The sequence below is a fragment of the Lepidochelys kempii genome, chromosome 1 (assembly GCF_965140265.1).
Source record: "Lepidochelys kempii isolate rLepKem1 chromosome 1, rLepKem1.hap2, whole genome shotgun sequence".
In the NCBI taxonomy this organism is placed as follows: domain Eukaryota; kingdom Metazoa; phylum Chordata; order Testudines; family Cheloniidae; genus Lepidochelys; species Lepidochelys kempii.
This window is the reverse complement of record NC_133256.1, coordinates 155350251-155360626: the sequence shown is the minus strand read 5'-3', so window position 1 is coordinate 155360626 and position 10376 is coordinate 155350251.

Here is a 10376-nt window from a genome sequence, read left to right as displayed (position 1 = left end):
AGTACTGGGTCGCAACCCACAGTTTGAAAACCACTGTTTCACAACACATCCCTCTGTGGTAGGGGAGTATTATCATCTCCATTTTACAGATGGGGAACTGAGGCTAAGTGCCCAGTGTTACACAGAAAGTCTGTAGCACAGCAGGGAATTGAGCCTCTGTTTCCCAGAGTCCTAGGCTACTGCCCTAACCTGGGAACCATGAGGGTGATGCGTCCTAAAATAACACGTAAGATGAATGATCTTTTGAGAAATATCAGTATAATCCCTCTCTCTTTCACATAGGTCTTGTCTTCATGACACTGTAGTGCAAATTAGAGAGATGTAATTTCTAGAGCACTCTTATGTGTTGTGCTCTAACTGCCCTGTGTAGACCATGTTGGCACAAACTAACAGGTACCTAGTTCATGTTGATGTCGTCTCTTTTCAGAAAGGACTACATTCATATGCTTTAGTTACTTTTTAGTTCATGCCAGCATGGTCTACAGGGGGCAGTTAGAGCAGAACATAGGAGTGCTCTACAATTCACACCCCTCTAGTTTGCCCTGCTAAGCCATGTAGACAAGGCCTTAGATGCAGATAGAAGCCCCATTGGCTGCAGGTTCCTGTGATTGGAAAGTCCTAGATCAGTTACTTTGGTTTCTCAACATTTCTTAATTTTTTTTTAAAACTCAACTATAAATTGCTCCCTAGCAACCGGAATAGATTAGGTGACATTGTTACTTATATAGAGCAACTACTATTGAATGGATGGAATGAAGTATCTGCCCCATCTTTGAGAGGTCAGTCTCATCTAGGGCTAAGACTACAGGGAAAGGAGTTGCACTAATAGAGATCATATCCTTTGGATAGATGTTAAACTAACCTGTATTTGGCACGTCTATAGTCAGAAGAACATAAGAACGGCCATACTAGGTCAGACCAATGGTCCATCCAGCCCAGGATCCTGACTTCCGACAGTGGCCAATGCCAAGTGCTTCAGAGGGAATGAACAGAACAGGTAATCATCAAGTGATCTATAGATCCATAGTCACCATCATAGTGTTTAAAGTTAGGCACCTAAATCCCTAGTTACTCCCTCCGAAGTGGCCTGATTTTCAGAGGTGCTGAGTACCAACAATTCCCATTGACTTTGAGTGCTCAGCACCATAGAAAATCAGCTCACTTTTATTTATGTGCCCTAATATGGATTTAGGTGCCTAATTTTAGGCACTTGTTTGAAAAATTGATCACAACACGAGGGGTGCTGGAACAATTTTTATAGTGGAGGTCCTGAAAGCCATTGAACCAAACTTTGTAAACCCTGTATATAATGGAATCCACTTCAAACCAGGGGGTGTGGCAACACACACACACCCCTAGTTCCAGCACCTATGCACAGCACAGAATGTACAACACAAAGAACATGCATGATGCAGAACTATCAGAGTAGGATCCTTACCATTTCCTCCCCTTTTAAAAAGATATAACAAAACATCTTTTTGGTAATATGCTGTGATGTTTTTCTGGAGGTGGGAGAATAGTCTGTAGTCTTAATGGAACATAGATTCATGGACTGAAATATGATCCTGTATCTTGATTTGGTATTTCCAAGAACATAAGAAATATGTTTAAAGGAGAACAAAGTTGAAATTGATATAAATTGGTGTGACTGGGGTCCCAGTGCGGGCCAGCTGAGGTCACTCAATTAGGGTGAACTGTAAAGAATGGGGCAGACAAACCCCAAAGCTGGTGGATAATTCAATACTTAGATTTACCAAGCCAGCATAAAACAGCTTCTTTATTACCTCACTGGTTGTTCAGAAACCAACAACACAGTTCCCTCAAAGCAACCGAGCCTCAGGCCTCCATCCAGGTACCCAAGTCAAATATGATGAAGATTTTTGAAAATCTTATTTCATCATATAAAAGAAAAGGTTCTACCAATCCCAAAGGATTGGACACATGACCTCCCAGGTTATTGAATATTCCAGATCTTACCCGAATACCCATATACAGCCAATTCTTATTAACGAAACTAAAATTTATTAAAAAAGAAAAAAGAGAGAGTATAGGTTAAAAGATCAATATACATGCAGATATGAGTTCAGTTCTTGAGGTTCAGGTACATAGCAGAGATGGTGAGCTTTGTAGTTGCAAAGAGCTCTTTTAGAATTTAGTTCATAGGTTATAGTCCAAGGTCCAATATCATATTCAGGGCGGACCAGTCAGCACTGGGATACCAATCTTGTGGCCTACGCTTCCCCTGCATCTGAAGCATCAAGCAGATCTGAGATAAACAGGATCAGGACCCAAGGGTCTTTGTATACAGTGTTCTAGCATACAGTCTTGGGTAAACAATAGGCTTTTGATGTAACCTTCTGTTTTCTGAACACCACCAGTAATTAGTTACACAAATTAACATAGGGCAATTTATTCATTAGGCAGTCTATCACAGATTTCAAAGGGACATATAGACAATGACATTATTTCACCCAAGATTCATCTAAATGTTAATATTCCCTCCAACAAAAAATCTTCAGAAACAGACTCCAACAAGAAACGGCAGAATTGGAATTAATTTGCAGACTGGACACTGTTAAATTAGGCTTGAATAAAGACTGGGAGTGGATGGGTCATTACACAAAGTAAAAACTCTTTCCCCATGCTATTTCCCCCCCTGCTGTTACTCACACCTTCTTGTCAACTGTTTGAAATGGGCCATCCTGATTATCACTACAAAAGATTTTTTTTCTCCTGCTGATAATAGCCCACCTTAATTAATTGGTCTCATTATAGTGTGTATGGCAACACCCATTTTTTCATGTTCTCTGTGTACATATATCTTCCTACTGTATTTTCCACTGCATGCATCAGATGAAGTGGGTTTTAGCCCATGAAAGCTTATGCCCAAATAAATTTGTTAGTCTCTAAGGTGCCACAAGTACCCCTCATTGTTTTTGCTGATAAGGACTAATACAGCTGCCACTCTGAAACCTAACAATATAGGTTTGCATTTCAAAGTTCTAGCCTATTTAGCATGAATGGCCCTAATTACCATTTCTAACATATCTTTAACGGTTGGCTTTGGGTTAGTTAGCCTGCAAGCTGTTTAACCCTTTCCGGCCATAAGTTATATTTTGTATAAGATTTGCTGCAATTATACAGCAGTGGTAGCAATAATGATTTGCATGGTTATATTTTAATTAGACAATGTCACAACTGGCCATCCAGGGGCAGCGCTGGGGGGTGTGTACTTGTGGGGGCTATAGCCACCCCAAAAGTTTGCCTTAGCCACCCTGTAGCAGCTGCCACTTTCCAACCACCCAGCTCTGAAGGCTGAGCAGAGAGCATGGATGCTGCTGACTGGGGGCCCAGATCCAGTGGCAGCAGAGAAGTAAGCCAGGGAGGAGGACCCTGGGGGCCCCAAGAGCAGCCTTGGTCCATGTCGCCACCTACTGGGGTATTCTATCCAGGGCTGGTGGAGGGTCAGGACTCCCTACAGCTGCCCAGACTGACCAGCTCCAGAATCGGGCTCCTGGGCCCCACCCCCATGGTCTCTACTCCCTAAGAGCTCTCTCAGCCCCAGAGCCAGCTCCCCTGCCCAGGCAGCTCCTACCTGCACTGCCTGGCTCCGGCTTCTGGCCTCTGAGCTGGCGATGGGATGGAGTCATGGTGGGAGCAGGGCTGGTGAGGGGGGTGGGGTGTCATGTTGAAGGGGAGCACAGCCCGTCAATTTTCTGTCTGGCCCACCTCAGCCCCCTGACCTGGAAGAAGTTGGCATCACTCCTGTGGCCATTAACAAGTTTAGGTTTGAAATTAGATGAAGGTTTTTAATCATCAGAGGAGTGAAGTTCTGGAACAGCCATTGAAGGGGAGCAGTGGGGGAAAAAATCCTAACTGGCCTCAAGAATGAGCTTGATTATGGAGGGGATGGTATGATGAGACTGCCTACAATGGCATGTGGCCAGTTTGTGACTGGTAGTAGCAAATATCTCCAATGGCTGGAGACAGGACACTAGATGGAGAGGGCTCTGAGTTACTACAGAGAATTCTTTCCCAGGTGTCTGGGTGGAGGGTCTTGCCCACATGCTCAGGGTCTAACTGATCATCATATTTGAGGTTGGGAAGGAATTTTGCTCCAGCTCAGATTGGCAGAAACCCTAAGAGTTTTTTGTCTTCTTTTGTAACATGGGGTCACTTACAGGTATAAGCTAGAGTAAATGAAGGATTCTCTGTAACTTGAAGTCTTTGAACCATGATTTGAGGATTTCAGTAACCCAGCAGAGGTTAGGGGTCTATTACAGGAATGGGTGGGTGAGGTTCTCTGGCCTGCGATGTGCCAGAGGTCAGACTAGAAGATCATGATGGTCCCTTCTGCCCTTAAAGTCTATGAGTCTGAGTCTAAATGTGTGTATTAAAAATGCACTTGAAATAAGGCTGGTTATGATAATGATGACTATTACCTGTTACTCTCATAAAAATGCCCATAAAAATGACAGATGATAAAACTGTTCTAAACAGCTATCAACTATTTGATACTATAATTGCAAATTTTATACGCTCTTACATTTATTTAAATCTGTGTTAAAATCCCCACTTTTCTCCATATTACAAAACCATGTTGACCTTGCATAACTGATAGTTTGTAGGAACAAGCTCCCAGACAGAGGCCTACAGAGAGCTGGGTGGTCGCATGGTACTTAATACTCTTGTTTCTGGCTCCTATCTTGCATTAAAAGAAAATTTAGATTATATTTGAGATATTTAGATCCAAAGAAAATTTTACAGCACAAATGTTCCCAGGGCTATTAAATCTGCATAGTATTTCTTCATGTTAATTAATAAAAATAGCCAGGTCATATCCAATGAGCTTCAGTTGTTTGTATTCCATTTATTTTAAAATAAATAATTGTTTATGTGCTGAGATTTTACTGCCCTATTTTCAGTCAGAAATTAACTTTCATGACATACAGTTTCATAAATAATTTTTTTAAATGATGTGTATGTATGTGTGTCAGAATGATAACCACAATATTTATGGTTTTGCCTTCTTAAATGGGAAAATATCTTTTATAAAATTAGCTGTGTGTCAATGCAGTGCCTACCCGCTAACTTGAGGAAGTGAAAAAAGGACTAATTCTAATGCATCCATTTAATGAACATCAGAAAGAAGCAGAATATTGTAATCCATTAAGTTTTCAAACATAAATGTTTGAAATACATTATTAAAAACGAAATAAATTCTTATTCACAAAGCTTCCAGTACAATTTAAGGATAGATGCAGAAAGCAATTATATTAAAACAACATGGTTTGAATGTCATTATAAGGATGTTTGAGTGCATGAAAATTCACGTTTAACTTAAAAAGCAAACATTTGCAAGTCATAGTTAAAGATCCGCAAGCAACTTTAATTCTGACTTTATATCACTGGCCATCATCTAGCTCTCAACCAACAATCCCTTTGTCCCAAGTACAATTCCTTTGATGACATCCATGTTTCTGATATGGATTGCAAGACCTTAGTCACCACAGTGTAAATAAAGACTAAGAACTAGAGTTAATAAGATTACCTCAGTAATAGAGTTACAGTATTTTGGCTCCAATTCATCTAGGAAATATCAATAATTTACCATGCTACATTTATATAATAACTACCACCATCATTATAAAAGGGCCACCAGTCTAAACACTAAAAGAAAAGGAATGCTTGTGGCTCCTTAGAGACTAACCAATTTATTTGAGCATAAGCTTTCATGGCTCACGTCATCGGATGCATGCAGTATTTTCCACTACATATATCCAATTAAGTGAGCTGTAGCTCACGAAAGCTTATGCTCAAATAAATTTGTTAGTTTCTAAGATGCCACAAGTACTCCTTTTCTTTTTGCGGATGCAGACTAACATGGCTGCTACTCTGAAAGGAGTCTAAACACTATTTACATTGCTGATTGAAAGCAAGAAACAGAAACATTTGACTCTTTTGTATACACTCAGGAACCAGCGCCATCTCACAGCAACCATTCCACTATAAATGAAAGAGCCGAATTTATATCTTCCACCAAAATACCTATCGATTTGAACAACCTGCGTCTTTGTAATCTCTTGATATGTTTCAGATACTGTATCATAAAAGAGGTAGATGGTGGGAAGGGATACTGTACAGGGCCAGGATTAAGGCTATGTGTAGCTAGGGATGACTTGAAAGTGTTTGGAATTGAACCTTAACCATGAATTTTTAGACTTTAATTAATTAATTATTTTTAAATGTCAGTGTTCTACTTTTTTAATCTATCTGACATCTCTCTACAAACACATCTGTGATATAGTAGTGGTATGCAGTCTGCAGGGTCTTTTCTGAGGAGAAACTGCCCTGGTCCCTACTAGCCTTTATCCTGGGGATGACTGAGGGCTGGTTCTGGCATGACCACAGCTTCAGGACCACTGTAAATTGCACCTGTCTGCACTGGCCCTAAGGGGGCATTCTGCCAATTGAGAACTGATGGAGTGCAAAGACACGCTGGCTATGCCCCCAATCCTATGTCACCTATTCACTAACCGAGGCTGGGGTAACAATCCCTAAGAAGTTGTCTTTATGGCCCCTTTGCACTGTCGGAACATTACCCAAGGTACTCCCTCAGATACGTTCAAGTCCCACTGGAGCACTCCTACGCACATTTACACACACCTACATACAACCACAAAAGGAGAAGTAGCTACAACTACAGCTCACTGTGCCTGACATAGTTTGCTTGACAAACACTGAATAGAAGGATGTTGTATACTACTGCGGAGATTACTATATAGATATAGAGCAAGGTTTTTTAAAAAATGGGTGCCTATAGTTAAGCTCCTACAGTCATATTTAGGTCATATTTGAAGACATGGGAGCTTCATGGGAGGTCTTTTGAAAATCAGGCTATTTGTCTAAATGTGGTTTTAGGAATTTAGCTTTAAACAGTCATTTTAAAAAACATCGTGGCCACAATTGTTAGTTGTTAAGTTATTGTACTTTTCTAACCTAATAGTACTGAATGCCAAGATTCCCTTCTGGTCATTGGTTTGGGATACAGTAGTTATTTTTGACCTAGTAATTCTGCCTTTGCTTTCAGTGGTACAGTTTAGTAATGCAGAGGTCTGCATTTCAATTTTCTTCTGTCCTTCCTTAGTTGAATAACCCATAGGCGACACAAAGAATGATAATTTCAAATAAAATCAATTATATAAAACCACGGCTATTTCCTCAGGCTTCTTTTTCCTTTTAATTATGCTTTAATTTCAGAAACTGAATGTAGGAAAAAGTGGTTAAGGAATAACAATGTATTGACATTTGATAAATATGGAAGAATTAATTGGAATGTGACTGCTTTTAGCTGATGTTGATTTTCCTGGAACAATCTTGGGATAATAATGTCCTTGGTGGAGCTGGAAGAGCATGATCACTAAGCTGTACTGTGCCTTGCTCTCTTGCTGTCAAGGTACTGGTACCTTGTGAGTAAGGGACCCCTAGATACTGTCCTAATTGATGGTTGGTAGCAATATGAAAGGCATTGAGATTTCTGGGCCACTTTAGTGGTCACCCGTTGGCACTATGCACAGTATTCACAATATGCGTTGGCCTGCTAGTGTATCCTTCACTGAAGAAACGGTGGCAACAACAAACCAACTCTTTTTCGCTGTCAGTATCCGATCTTATGTAGGGCACGTGCCAGATGAATAAATTATCTGTGGAGTATCCAACAGACAAACAATTGTCACCTTACTAGGCTATCCAAACTTCTCTGCTAACCTGATATGAAATATCCTTCTGTAGTAAAAAGTGGGTTTACTGTTTTATATTAACCTCCACCACAATAGCCAAACTGGCTTTGTACATCAGGGGGAAAACATGGGAAGTCCCTCTATGGTTGCTTCTAGGGCCACAGGCTCAGGGCTCCTTAGTTGACACTGAAAGCTTATTTATGCCCCTATTTATTCTTTTATGGGGCTCCAGGATACCGGGAGACATGGCTTCCCTGTTACCATTCTCCTTGGCTGGTCAGTATTCCTTTCAGCACTTGGGTTTCAAATTTTAGGTCACTGTAAACCAGAGTCAAGAAATCCTTCCCCAGAGTTTTGGTCCGCCACCTCCTCTAACTCATAGCACTGGGAGCAAGTGGATTCCACTGATCTTCTTGCTTTTAATAAACTACTGGACCAAGCCCATGCTCAGCCCAGCACAGTCATGGACACTAATCTCACTGCTGTAAAGGCAGCCACTCCTGTATGTTGGATTTTGGCCATGTTGTAAAGTTTAATATCTCATAGATAACATAAGCTCTCCACATTGTTCTGGGACTGCTACAATTACTAAGCCTCTCTGCACTAGAGTTATGTTTTCTCACTGCAACCACTCCATGAAGATCATGAGGCTTTGGGCTTCCTGATTCCCTCTGCAGTTTAAACACTAAAACAATCAGTATACATATGGATGTCCCCTTGCAAAATGATCCAATTTCCCATGGAAGGAGAAACAAGATAGAGCCAAAATTTTAACTGATAGGCTCTTCTCCATATGTATAGAAATGCTTCTGGGGGCCCTTTTACTCCTTCTCAATAATTCTTTATGTTTAGTGTTGGCAGGGATAACATGAAATGAGTGGTTCCTTCCTAGTCTCTTGTGGTCTTCCATTCTGATTCCCTTTTTTAGTTGATTTCTTAACAATTTGCCAGCTGTATATTTCTTAATGGGGCATATGACTTGATGCTCTGGTGGACAGGATCATTTCAAACTTTTATGTAACACTGTTACTGTCTGAGAGCAAGGAGCTGAATTCTAGGTTGGAATCCTTAGTTCTAGAACTACCAAGTCTCTACCAAGAATGATGTTCTTCATTTGGTTACAATCTTTCTCATGATGGCAAGTTTTAATGGTCTATGTGCAACTTGATCGTCCATGGTCAGGTTGGGACTCCATCTTTCGAATGTCACAAAGAAGGCTTTATTTCTGACTATTCCCACTCTTTGCAAGAACTGTCTCTGTTATTACTAAAAAAAACAGGAGTACTTGTGGCATCTTAGAGCCTAACAAATTTATTAGAGCATAAGCTTTCATGGGCTTATCCATCTTCATTTTGGATACTCCATGTAAGTCTTGCTCTATCGAGCAAGTGGCAAAATCCCACTCCCTAACACCCTATGTGATAGATCAAGTGAAATGTAGCAGATAGGAGACCAGTTCCTCCTGGCTTGGAAAATAAAATGCCTGTTGGAACCATACATTCTATTGCTCAGACATTAACAACAATGAAAAAATGTTTTTCACGGTCTAAGAGGGTTTGCACAGCAGAAGATCAAACTCAAAATAAATCAGGCCAAGGAACAGAAAGAATGCTCTGTCCAGCTGAAAGAGGTTTTTTTATTCACTCACAGTTTCTGCTTTCCCAAAGAAAGGTTCTGACTTCTAAGGCAGACTACATCATAATTCCAGGTTCCCCACAACACACGTCTTTTAAATACCTTTGGGGAATAAAAGAATGTTCTACAAGTGGGTCCAGACACACTTTCCTCATGGATGGGATCCCAGGCAAACCCTCCACAAGAAGCATACAGATGTGGTGTTTTCATTGTTCAAAAATCGATCGACCGTTTTCTTACCAGCTGCTGGTTGGGGTGTATAGAACCTATCACATTTGAGTTCAGATCTGAACTTCCCCAGAATTCAATGGGGTTTTGACCTGCTGTTGCAGTCAAAGTCCACCTTGGTTTTTAACATTCTTGAAATACTAGAGGGAGGATCAGTAGCATGTTTGGAGTAGAGCAGAGCAAAGACCTTGAGAACCACACTAGTAATATTTGATATATTATATCTAAACACAAAGTAATGGCTGCGTGGCTCATGGTAAAAAATGATTAAAATAAAGGAACGTAGGTATGAACAGAGTATATTGCTTACATAGAAGATTCTTTTTTGAACTTAGTCGACATCTGCAAGAATTTTAAAGCAAGATTAAAAGAGAATGCTATTGTTGGAATTCTTAAGGGTCTAATTGTAACTTATGAATGTTTTGGTTATCTTGGGTGAATTGGTTCTGGGATGAGGTAATAAAATAGATTAAATAATGTTTTGGAAATTGACATTACTAATGACCCAAAAATCAGTTATCTGGGAACTGGCAGTCTAAATGGACTGCATACAAAGTTCTTTTTAAGAACAAGAGCTGTAGAAAAGATCATGATACTATAATAAAAGAAACTAACATACAGCTAGAATGTTGTAGACATCTGCACTAGGCTAAGGGAACTGGCAAATTTTTCCTGGTTATTGGACTACGATTGTTTCCAGTCTATGAAAACAATACTATTCACACATCTAAAAAATCAAAGATAGATTAACATTTTAATGTAATCTTTGAATGA